Source organism: Sinocyclocheilus anshuiensis, unplaced genomic scaffold, assembly GCF_001515605.1.
Source record: "Sinocyclocheilus anshuiensis isolate Anshui unplaced genomic scaffold, SAMN03320099.WGS_v1.1 scaffold477, whole genome shotgun sequence".
NCBI classification, from domain to species: Eukaryota; Metazoa; Chordata; class Actinopteri; order Cypriniformes; family Cyprinidae; genus Sinocyclocheilus; species Sinocyclocheilus anshuiensis.
Genome location: NW_015536549.1, coordinates 3,406,319 through 3,419,063, shown reverse-complemented (window position 1 = coordinate 3,419,063; position 12,745 = coordinate 3,406,319). Strand labels below are relative to the sequence as shown.

General features: G+C 36.7%; 1 long non-coding RNA gene across 1 annotated transcript in view; it reads left to right on the top strand.

The window, feature by feature from the left end:
* LOC107700087 (uncharacterized) overlaps positions 1-11,451 on the top strand; it is a 67,314-nt gene extending 55,863 nt beyond the window's left edge. The window contains exons 2-3 of the long non-coding RNA XR_001635518.1: positions 9,859-9,982; positions 11,343-11,451. This is a non-coding gene — a long non-coding RNA (uncharacterized LOC107700087). The remainder of the gene's footprint in view (positions 1-9,858; positions 9,983-11,342) is intronic.
* The last annotated feature ends 1,294 nt before the right edge of the window (positions 11,452-12,745 follow it).

Here is a 12,745-nt window from a genome sequence, read left to right as displayed (position 1 = left end):
AGACTAATTCTTATCGTGGGGAGAATTTTTACCGGTATATCGCAAACGATAAGATATTGCCCATCCCTACCAGGTAATAAAGTGAGTCATAGTGGTTTGGCACGAGTGTGAGTAAACAATGACCGGGTTTTCATTTTAAACTTTAAGAAGCCTGCTGGAAACTTCAGCATACCGTAGTAGGGACAAGCATCCAGGCACAACATATGCTAGTCTTTTCAGCAGGGTATGGATGCAAAATCTAAAACTAAAAAAATTAGTTTTAGAGAAAACTAAACTGACACGTGTGAGGAAATGAGACACGAAGGAAAGAAAGAGAACGAGAGCGATGTACTGTATAGTTGGACTGGTTGGTAATGCTCCGGTCTGATTATTATGCCTGTCAGTCAGGGTGAGGAATCAAACTTCTCTCTCTCTCTCTCTCTCTCTCTTTTTAGTGAGCTTACTCTATGTCTAGAGCATGTAATGTATTAGTGTAGTAAAGTTAACGAGAGGCAACAAACTGAAACTTAATTCCCAGAGGAGTGATATTTATAAGATGCTCTGCTGAACCATATGCTATGAGGGAAGGTGTTTATTGTTTTTCTATGTATTTCTATTCGTATGAGCTCAGTAGTGCCGCTCTACTGCAGCATGCATCATCCCTAACGATGTTAATTTTGCATGACGAGCGTGACACACATACACTCACACGTCTGTCTATCTCTCTTTCTCTGTTCTTATTCCTCCTAGTAATCTTCCCCCTCTCTTTCAAACCCCGTTTATCCTCCTCTTCCGACTTCTTCAAAATAATAAATAAAAAATAAAACCCTGACAGCTTGTGATGAGCACGATTGAGATTCTGCGGGGTATATTTGTAGGTAATTCACAGCCCCGTGGGAGTCTCAGGCAAGTAAAGCTTGTCAACCCGGGAAACTTTGTGATCCTTGCAAGTCCTCTTAGTCATTAGCCTGAACTTTTTCATTTTATTTACGACTGTGCAGTGGATTATCGCCTCCCTGTTTTTGCTTGGGTTGTTTTTACGGCAGTGGATATGATGGATGGGATAGCTTTAATCTTTCAGCAGTCTTTTTCCCTCCTTTTAACGATGGAGAGTTGTTTCCATTTCGTCGGTTACATACATGATTTACAGCACATGTAGCCTTCAGCCGGGTGAGAGGTTGACCTTGCCACAGTCTGCTGTACTACTTCTGATGTGTTTATGATGATGTTTGGCCATTAAAAGCTCTTTTATTACTGCCCTCGATGTGAATAAAAACCCAGGACCTTTGCCCGTCGACTCACTATATTCAATATCTAGACTGAAATGTTCTTAAATAGTCACAATCCGTTGTAAGATATGCAAGAACACGCAATCAAGAGTTAGTTCCAGGTTCTCAAATCTGTTTCATTGTCAATTTATATAGTGATTTCAATTGTAATTTTTCTGAAGTTTAAAGGCAATAAGATTTTTTTTAAGACATTCATACTTTTATTCAGCATTTAAACTGTTCAAAATTGACAGTAAAAACTTTTTTTTTTACAAAAGATTTATACATAAATGTTTTCATTTTTAACTTCTATTTGTCAAGTAATCCTGAAAAAAAAAAATGTAAGCATGGTTTACACAAAAATATTAAGCAGCACAACTGTTTTCAACATTGATAATAATAAAAAATGTTTCTTGAGCACCAAATCAGCATGATTTCTGAAGGATCATGATGTGACACTGAAGACTGAACTTTGCCATCACAGGAATACATTTTATTTTTAAATATATTAATATAGAAAACAGTTATTTTATATTGTAATAGTATTTCACAATGTTGGTGTTTTTACTGTATTTTTGATCAAATAGATGCAGCCTTGGTGAGCATAAGAGACTTTTAATCCAAAACTGGTGTAGTATGATTCTGTTGGGCTATCGAGAACTAACCTGGGGTCAACCGCAGCGGTATGCTCTATTTTGATTAACCAACAGTCCATAAAAGTGAATAGAGCTCAGATGAAACCTGTGGTTTTAATGGTGAAAGACGATTCCACCATCTTGGAATGGGGCCTGACCTAGAGAAAAGCCCATTTCCCCAGCTGTTAGCTTAGGCACAGTTTGTTCAATTAGCTCTTGTACATGTTCGCCAATGCTGTTAAGTCTACGGTTCTCCCTGTTTCCTGATTTGTGTGTGTGTGTGTGCAACAGTGCAGCACTAGCCTGATTCATCCCATTTTGGTAGATTGCTGTATTTGTCTGGGTGTTTTTCATGTTTGCAGTGAGTGAAAAATAGCTCAGGGTGTCTCTGCATGAGAAGACGCTACTCTGCTGGTTCAACCTGACGCCACACTCCATTAATTCAGAATCAGGATTACTGGTCCATGGGAAAAACGTGTGGAGCCAGGGCGTCTCTTTTCCCTGTCAGGAGTTATGAAATGATGCTGTGTATCTTTATAATGTGACACAAGGTCTTTGACATGAATAGACCATTAAGTAGATATTTAATTTCATGTTTCATCCACCATGCAAAAATCAAGCAGGAGTCTGGCAGGAGGCTGCTTTAGAATTCCCTGATGGATGGCGTCAGGGCTTTGACTGTGTCTGGAAAACAACCTATTAAAACGGTTGTGGCAGAACAGGAGAGTGAATTGGACATCATGCTATCCAGAAACAGAGGGCAGTAAATACTGAATGGCAGTCCAGACCGTGGCTGCCGGTCTCTGATATGGATTTAGCTGGCTTTGCCCATTCCCCCTGGGGTCAGAGACGGAGGTTAACCATTTCGGGTGACTGGAGCTGTATTTTAGGTTATGTTCAGGAAAGGAATCAGCCTCCTCTTGGCTCCGGGTCCTTCCGGTTTCACTGCTTTGAAAGCATTCCAGGCATTTTTGGCCTCTTCATATTCAACTTTCGTCTTCTGATACGGCATCCAAATTGCTTTTTCCCCACCTTTCTGTTGTTTTTTTTGCCTGTTGTTTTTTTCCTGTACTTTGCCACCTTCTTTTTTTTTAAGAGATAGCTTACCCAAAATAATTTTTTTCATAAAAAAAAAGAGAAATCTCAAAGATATAGTTCATACAAACGTGAAAATTCTGTCATCATTTACTCACCATCATGTCATTCCAGACCTGCATGACTATTCTGTGAACACACAAAAATAACTATTTTTGTCCATACAGTCAGTGAGGTCCAAAACAGCCTTGCACATGACATTTATTTACACTTATTGACTTCCACTGTTTGGACAAAAACAGTTGAAACTGTTTAAAATGTCATATTTTGTATTTCACATAAGAAAATCAGTTATACAAGTTGGCAATGACATGAGGGTGAGTAAATGATGACTGAATTTTCACTTTTGTTTGAATTATATCTTTAAGATTTCTCTTTTTATAAATAAATTAGCCTGTTATTTATAAATAAAATGATTACTTTTAAAATCCATTTTAGCACTTTGAATTACCATTGTGAAATGTGCTATATAAGCAAAGCCTGCTTTGCCTTTGGAAAAACAAATTGTCATCCAGGAATTAACTTCGCAAAATAAAAAATTTGTGATAAACTGCTTGTAAAAAAAAAATAGAAAAATGGCTGATTATTATAGAAAACTATATGCTAAGATGCCAAAAAATGTATGTTGCCTTAATAGTGGATCAACATGGTTTGCATCCAGGAGCCTTTAAGGCAAATTTGATAACATGAGGTCACAGTGTGGGTTTCATGAGAGGTCAAGGCCAGGCCATGAAGCAGTTTCCCATAGCAAATGTTCTCTTGCTGCTGCTTGCAAAAGAATGTGCTCTCTGTAGGGGCCTTATGTAAGTGAATTGATCCATTATAGACTATGATATGCTGTAGCTGTTCAAATGTGCCAAGACATTCTTTACCTTCAGATTCACAAATTAGAAGCGAATGTCAGATAGTGGTTTAATTTCTGTTCTCTGTGATCATTCAGGGCTAATAATGCATGCATTAATTCATGCCTTTATTACTGATCACTTCTCTCATTAATGCCATTCTCTAGTCTCATTATCTGTTTTTTACAGTTTTTTATCTGGGACACACATAAATGAAGTTTGCTCTCAAATCCTTAGATGATTTATCGTGTTCAAATCCCTCAGGGTTCCATAATGAAATCAGTGCTTTTCTTCCTTTACCCAGAATACATATCTGAAAATTTGTGCTTTTTAAAGGCAGAGAATAGGTCTCATAGTAACCTTAATCATGCACAAAGCATTTGAATTTCAACCAGGTTTAATGTCCTTGAAATTCCGAGTATGCAGCTTGACACTAGCATGGGGGCTGCTTGCCAGATACTCATTCTACTCATGATCTCCAGCTTGGAGTTGCCACTTCCTTTGTTTTTGTTCAATCATTCCTCAGATATTGACAGTAGATCAGAGTTCATTAAGCAGCCTGCACTACCTAGCTATCATTGATTAGCTAAGTGATTTGTTATCTTAAGTATCAGCTTCTCAATGGTCGGTCAGAGATACTGCCGTCCCGTCCATGCTCCTCTCACGGTATCTTATGACCTCATTCAGATAATTACCTTCTCAAACGTTTGTAATTACATTGGCAGGGGAAACTCTATAGAGGCTTGTGAATCCTATTGTTGTTGGTTTTGGCTAAGCGAAATATTAATTAAAAGTTCTCTAGTTACTAAAAATAAAGTGTTTTTGTATGTTTTGTATGTTGATTTTACTAAGAGAGTAAACACTGTAGTGCTGTGGGGTTTTTGAACATTTGAACATTTTGTATCACGATTGAGCTCTCTAATATGTCAACTGACTGAGTGTGTGTCAGGTCTACCTGTTGGCCGAACAATGCCGTTCTTTCCAGGCCATTCATTTCCATAACGATTAAAGAGGAACACGTTACTAAAATACTCTGAAAATGTTTCCTCCACTACTCTTCAGCATCACTGCAATGCCGCTACTGAATCACGCTGATCAGTGTAGTCTGATTCCTGAGCCAGTTCTTTTAGCAAATCAAACGCATACAGCACAACCAATGCATCTCATCTCTGAGCGAATGACTCTAATGAATCAATTCTTTTTAGTGAATAAAATGCATACAGCACAACCAGTATATCTTATCCCTGAACATAAATTCACCAAACAATGGTAAATGTGACTGCACCATTTTGAATTGATTCTTTTTAATGAATCAAACACATACAGCTTACGCTCTGTTACTGTGTTGTGTTGTTAGGCTTATGATACTTAAACCTTGTTCAGATTGTCAGTCCAAATCCGATTTTTGTGCATATCCGATTGGAATCCGATCATATTTCGCTTGTCTGAACGGCAAAAAATCACATGAAATCCGATTTTTAACAAGTCTGTTTCAAGACACATTCATATGTGGTTTGAAATCTTATTCAAATAGCATTTTTTTTTTTTTTTGGAAATCGGTTTCAGTCACTCAGATCAGAATTAGCATGGCATCACTTTCTCACACCATGTACAATGTAAAAATGTGAGATGTTGTTTGTAGAAAGCATGCTGAATGTCTTGGCAGAAACAAGGTTGTGTTGTTGCAACGTGAAAGTCAAATGACAATATAGTGCTTGCCTACAAACCTCTGAGTTTTGAGACCGATGGAGACGGCAGCACAGAATAAAACCGCGCATTCCAGCTTCCTACGTTTCTGCCGCTGCCTCATAAGATCTATTATAGTCCAGCGTGACTGCAACATGTTGCCATGTTGTAAGACAACATTAGTATTGCAAACTGTATTACTGTTACTGTTGTTTTTAGTGTAGGCATACCAACGCAATGTCATTGCCATAGAAACCAATGCAGATATTCAGTAAAACGAAAAAACGCCACAGACACAAATCGGATCTGAACAGATGTGATACACAGTGTGGACAGTCAAATCATTTAAATCAGATTCCAATCAGATATGCAGAAAAATCGGATTTGAACTGACAGTCTGAAAAAGGCTTTATAGTTACTGACTGGTTGTTAATTTGATAAGGTCTAAATAACCCACAAAACATTTGCCGTAATTAAAAAAGCAGAATGGTGTATGTTATATCTGTTATATCCTTGCTTGTATTTACTTCACCCCCTCTGCATCTGTTTAGCTTGCTGTCCCCTGAAACTCTATAGCTCAGAGTTTCTAATTATGCTAATTAAATGTGTGAGGCCTGGCACATACTCGTAAATGATTAATTGTAGCAAGACAATAGAATCACTGATACCAACTTATGTATAGCGTCTTCAAGTTTAAGCTATCCTGTTCCATCTGCCTTCATTCCCCATTTGGCCTCTTTTCATTTTCTCTCTTTTTCTTCTCCTTCATGTAAGTCTATTGTTGGGCGTAATTTGCTGCATTGGGTATTTTGAACTATTAGCGTGTGGGGCGGCCTTGTTCATACTTCAATAGCAGGAATTCTAGAAATGTCCTGGAAAGATAGTTAGCCCTGATAAAACGTCACAAGTCATTTCACTATAGAAATAGACCCACAATGGATGTAGTTGTGTGTGTACATGTACATGTGTGCGTTTTGGACAGCAAGTCCAAGCTTTGACAAATGAGAGCTGGCTGCTTTGCATTGTGTAACTCAATTGTCGCTTAGCCAAAGGAAAATGAGAAGGGTTTTTTTGAATAAAGAAATTGAGGCTGTTGGATTTTAATACATGTACGTGCCGTCTTAACGCTGCTGTGCTGAAAAGCTCAACTGATGCTGATTTGTTTATGTTTGCACTGTGACTGTAACATTTCCACTAAAGTTTCAAAGCAAATGTTCTCAGCTTGTTAACACTCAGGCAGAGAGATACTACTCATTCTTATATTGAGTTTCATGCTATTGAAACCATTGACCGCTGTGGAAAGTATATCAGAAACGCATGATAATACCGGCCTTGTAATTTCCCAGGTTTTTCAGCCGTTCTTTTGTGCAAATACAACAGATCACTGTACAGTTAATTCAAAAAGGTATGAAAAGCATCCTGTGCCATTTCATAAATTCTGGTTTTCCATTATTGACCTTTATGTTCTGTTGAGAAATGCTTTGCTTTGTTCTGTTATGCTGTTCAATATTCTTGATCTGTTCCTCTGGCTTAATCAAAACCCAGTACAAGTATTACTGTAGTTTTAAAGGGTTCACCCAAAAATAAAAATTCTCTCATTATTTGTTTAACCTCATGTTGTTTCAATCCTATATGCATTTCTTTCTACTGCAGAACACAAAATAAGATTTATTTTTGACAGTCAATGGGTTCCAATGTTGTTTTGGACCCCACTGACTTTCCTTGTATGGACAAAACAGTGTAAACATTTTTTAAAATATATTCTCATTGAGTTTCACAGAAGAAGGAAAGTCAGTTTGGAATAGTGATGCAACAATACAGTTAGCCCACGGTTCAATACATAGGCTGCCTCGGTTTTCAGTTCGGTTCAGTTCGGTTCTGATGGCTTGGCACATCAGAGTGTTTTGTGCGATTTAATGTGAAATTTAAAACAAATAAACAACAAAAAACTCCTGTACACTTCTGTACACTGGAAAAAGACATGTATTATCATATGTCTACTTAAAATTTATTTTGAGAGAAGTATTATTTTTCCTATTTATACCCAAAATAGGGTGGATTGGCCTTTTATGGAGCGCTATCAACACATGTAACATTGTTTCATTCATACTGGAAGCCGGAGGGTGCCCTCGCTCAGGAAATCCACATATGCATCACAGAAGCAATAGAATTCATGACACTCCAGGAAATCCCTAATATGGACAAAGGCATCCAGCTATCGCTGTAGCAGAATAAAAGATAGAAATGTTTTGAATGATGAAACATGAAGACAATAAACACTTGACTGTGGCAATATATGGTTTATCTGTGTTCAAACCATCTTGGGTATTTTCATAATAATTAAGTATATTTGTAATCCATTGTTAATGGACATAGCCTTTATTACAGTATAGAATATATTTTCTGCCTCATTCTGTGATAAGAAGCCACATCAGATCACAAAAGGAAGTTATTTCAAACACTCGACTGATGTTGTGGAGTAAAAACATGTTATAATGTTGTCTTTTGTTGGACAACAGGTTTAGAAATGCCTCTCATTGCAAGTCATTACAGCGGAAGATGTTAGGCGTGTTGCTTTTTCAAATGCATGATATAAGCGGGGAGGCATTTCCTCATCTCAGCGTGTAGACTCACAGAAATTATATGCAAAACTGAAAAACAAAAACAATACACAAGCGCTTATTGAACCATGGATGACGTACCGAACGGTTCAATATTATATTGAGAATTGTGGCATCCCTAATTTGGAACAACACAAGGATTTGGTTGCATTTTTAATGGAAAATTTAAGTGTGTATAGACTTGATGCACCAATTATACCTTTTTTTTTTTTTTTTTTTTTTTTGGAGCTATTAAAACGGTGTTGGTGTCTCTCAAACCAGTAAAAGATACACGCAATCATACATGTATCATCTGTCCATTGAAATCCCTTTTTTCAGACTGTACTATTACGTTAGACTATTACAGACAATACTATGGTGACAGTTCTCCAGAGCTTCTATGTGCCTCTCTGAAGTGCAGAGGTAATTTTCCACATAGATTGCATTGCACTTTAATTTGAATGACATTTGTGTTTCCATCACATCTTCTCTCTTTCTGCCGTCTTTTTTTTTTTCAAGAGGGCAGGAGTTCTGAAAAAAATACAATACCTGTCTTTTTACAGGCATTCAATTTAAAAGTCCATCTCTACTTGTAGTAAAGTGCACAGATATGCAGCCACACTCATAAGTTCTATGAAAAAAAAACTTGGTGATGGTATCTATACTGTAGCTCCATACAGTATCTACAGAGAGTACTGTAGCTCCATACACTATAACATAGTGCTTGCTATGTAAAAATCCCATTCATAGGATATTATTATTTGAATGATAACTTAGAAACTTTTAAAGACAGACCAACTGTGAGCTACAAGGTTGTTAATCAATGCTATATGCTTTTTTTAAAGCCATCAGCCCACATTATTTAAACTTTTTAATTTTTTTATTAAAAAGATAATTTTTAACAGTATAATTCCTTGTCAAAAATCAAATTACCCATGATTCTCGAAAGATATCTCCACCAATCAGAGATTTGCGACATGCAAATCATGCTAAAAGAATGCTTTAGTGCCCACCCACTCCCATGAAGCACTGTGAATGGTGTATTAGTTAACATATTGTTTCTAATTGCAGTATAATCAGCATCTTTAAATCGACAATTTTGTATGTACTGTATATACCATTTTTAATTAGATTGTCATTTGTATTGCTTCATGGCATTGTAGTTCTGTTCTTTATTAAAGCTGTCATGTACAGAGTCCTGTACCTTTTTTCCCCCTAATACTTTTTTGCTTCGAATTAAAGTTTGTGATGATTCACTGAAGCTGGTTGGTTTGGTTCATGGCTTATAACTCTTCCATGAAGACTTTTTAAAAAATCCCTGTGGTATATACTTGGTGTGTAGCACATTTCAAATGTTTATTTCGGTTAGGATGCTGCCTGTGGCAGTAGACAGCAGGGCAGCTCTCTAGGTTTTAAACAGAGCTTCCCACTCACATGCGCTCCAGCCCCCTCCCCATTTCTGGCTCTCTGTGAAAGCCTTTTGTTAGACGTCCGGGCAGTTCAGTCCTTGGTCCCGTGTCTTTGATGACAGTTCTGTGACACACCACACCAAATGGACCATTAGGGCTGACTGGCACAATTTCTATTGGTGGATGAATTAATTACTGATCTTAATCTCTGGGGTGATGATAGAGATGTTTTAGAGTCCATCAGAGTGCTAGTTTTATTCACTAAGTGAATGTAACCAGAAATGTGCATCCAGCTAGATCTTCCGCCACCTCACCTGACTCTTTTTTGCATGTTCCTGTCATAGTGCCGGAGCTCCACTACCATGACGACTGTGGCCAAAGCTTTCATCGGGCTCTTCTGGCTCCTGCGGTTGGTGTGTGCGGTCTTCCCTGAGGAACCTGGACCTCTGAACTTTATCCCCACTGAAGGTAACGATGTCTCCATTTCATATGCAGTCATCAGGATCAGGGTTGGGCCCCGTCTACTCTCTCAGGCTCTCAGCTTTCACTTTCTAATGCAGAGCAGGCATGTGATTGATCACTCATCAATAATATCGATTCCATGCATCCCAGCCTAACTCATGCAGGTCTGTCTAAGCTGAAAGATGAGAAAAGCGAGGGGGTTTATAATGCTCAGGGTAGGAGGATGAAGAGACGAGGAGCTGCGGAAATCTCTAGGGAAAGTCTTATCACATATTGAAAGAGAGGAACATATAGAGAAGGAGAGTAATAAACGGGTGTAAAGTACTTGTGTAATTGTACCTCATTAACACAGTGTTATTTTTGGAACATTATGGATTTAGTTTGCAAAATTTCACTGAGCAATGGTAAATGTGACTACAGGGGTTTTCAAACTTTAGAATTCTCTAAAAGTCCTAAAAGATAAATGTAGGCTGCTATATATTTTCTTGTGAAGAAAGAATAATTAAATTGTAATTATGTAAATTTTGGTCAAATGTATTGATTTATTTGTTCATTTATTTATTTATATTTTTTATTATTATCTTTTAAAAAATGTTTTCATTTAATGTCAATTGAATTTTACTTTATTTTACATTGTTTTATTTATTTTTATTTGATCCTTTTTCTTGCCTTGATGCTTTCCTACGTACAGATACAACTTTAAATATCAAATGACTAAAATAATTTTTTTTATGAATTTAACATTTAAAAAAAAAAAGAGGCAGCTATATATTTTCATGAAGTATGAAAAGTGTCATGTCAATTTTGTAATTTTTTATTCAATATTATTATTATTATTATTAATTACATATTTGTTTATTTTTCATTCATTTAAATTTTTTCATTTTAATTACATTTTTCCCCAGTTTTGTAATTTAATTTTGCATTTAATTTAATTTACTTTATCCCTGATCTTGCCTTGATGCTTTCCTACTTCCAGCTACAATTACATTCAAATATCAAATGACTATAAAACCAGATAGTTGTTTGTTACTTGAAATGTTTAAATTTACCAAATTATCAATGTCAGGTAACAGGTTTCAGGGTAAGTGTCATTTCTCAGTACATTTTTACACCTCTGGTAACAGCACTACTTGACTAGGCTGACAGATCATGAGAACAGACTTTATCTGTGAAAACCACTGAAGAGCAACTACAGGCAGCTGTCAACATTTTCATCTCAAGTGTGACTCGCGAGTGATCGAACGCCTCTCGCCTTAACGGATCACCTCACCCACACCCAGAAGTGCAATGAAGAGATGATACAACCCTCTGTCAACTCTTTCCCTTTATCACTCACTGTCTCATCTACTGCTTTTTCCCTCAGTGGTGAGAAGGTATCCTGTGTTTCTCGGACGACCCCATCGCTCATCTCTCAGACAGGAGCCCTTACACATTCAGAGGATCCTGCAGGTCAATCGTACCCTTTACATCGGAGCCAGGTAGAGTGTGAAATAATGCTGATTACCATGTGCGTACCCTGTAATTAGCGTTATATCAGCATCTGTAATTACCTGCACAGAGACGTGTGTTTTAAGTAAATTACGTGACATTCAAAAACAATCTCTTTTGAGATCAAGAGTCTGAATTTCTGCTTCTTGTAGGTAGTAATTAAACAGCTTTCAAAGTCTTTTAAAGGGAAAATTCACCCAAAAAATAAGGATTCTGTCATCATTTACTCAACTTCGTGTTGTTCCAAACTTGTATGGCTTTCTGTCTTCTGTGGAACATAGAAGATATTTTGAAAAATTGTTTTTGACCCATTGACTTGCACTGTTTAAAAAATAAATAAATAAATTGTTGCCATTAAAACAGTTGCAACAGTCTTCCAAATATCAATGTTAATTGTAATAATGTTAATTTTGGTCATATTTATTTGTTTGTTTGTTTATACATTTATTCATTTTTAATTCACATTTTTTCATTTTAATTTACTCTGATTTAATTTTCCTTTTTTTATTTAATTGTACATTATTTTGTTTTATTTTATCCCTGATCTTGCCTTGATGCTTTCCTCCTTCTGGATACAACTACATTCAAATACCAACAGATTTATAGTTTTATTTGTAATATCAAGTTATTATGAAGATAGTTACTTGATAATTTGATTGATTTTAAGTTTAAACATTTCAAGTAATAATTAACATATCTTTTTCAAATTTTTATTTTTTTTGATCTGCAGAAGAAACTCATACAGGTTTAGAATGACATGATGATAAATGTTGACAGTTGTAAATGTTGAACTGTCTCTGTAAGAAGCATGCTGAATTTCTCATTGTGGTGATGCTGGGTTATAAATGTAAAGTCTGGACACCTGTAGTCTTTTTAGGATTTTAGGGGTCACAAGGTCAATGATGTTTTTGCTTTCTTGCATTTTTTGCCTACCTCAAGGAGCCGGGGTTAGGAAATAGATAAACAAAAACAAAACTTCATTAGGTTTGGTGCTTTAAAAAAATAAGCCAATTTTTGTGAATTTATGCAACATACTTCCCAAAATTGACCGACACGTCCACTGGGAGTGTTCAAACATATGGTGATAGTTACCAAAAGCTGTAGGGGTCCAGGGGGGAGGCGTCGTACTCTAATAAAGGCCTTCATACCATGTCAGGAAATGACCTGCCCGCTCGACCATGTCAAAAATGAAACCTCGAAAATAAATATATTTCACAAAGTGCCATATGACTTGGGACAGCCAGACTGGGCTCTCTCATAAAAAAGGACTAAAGTCTT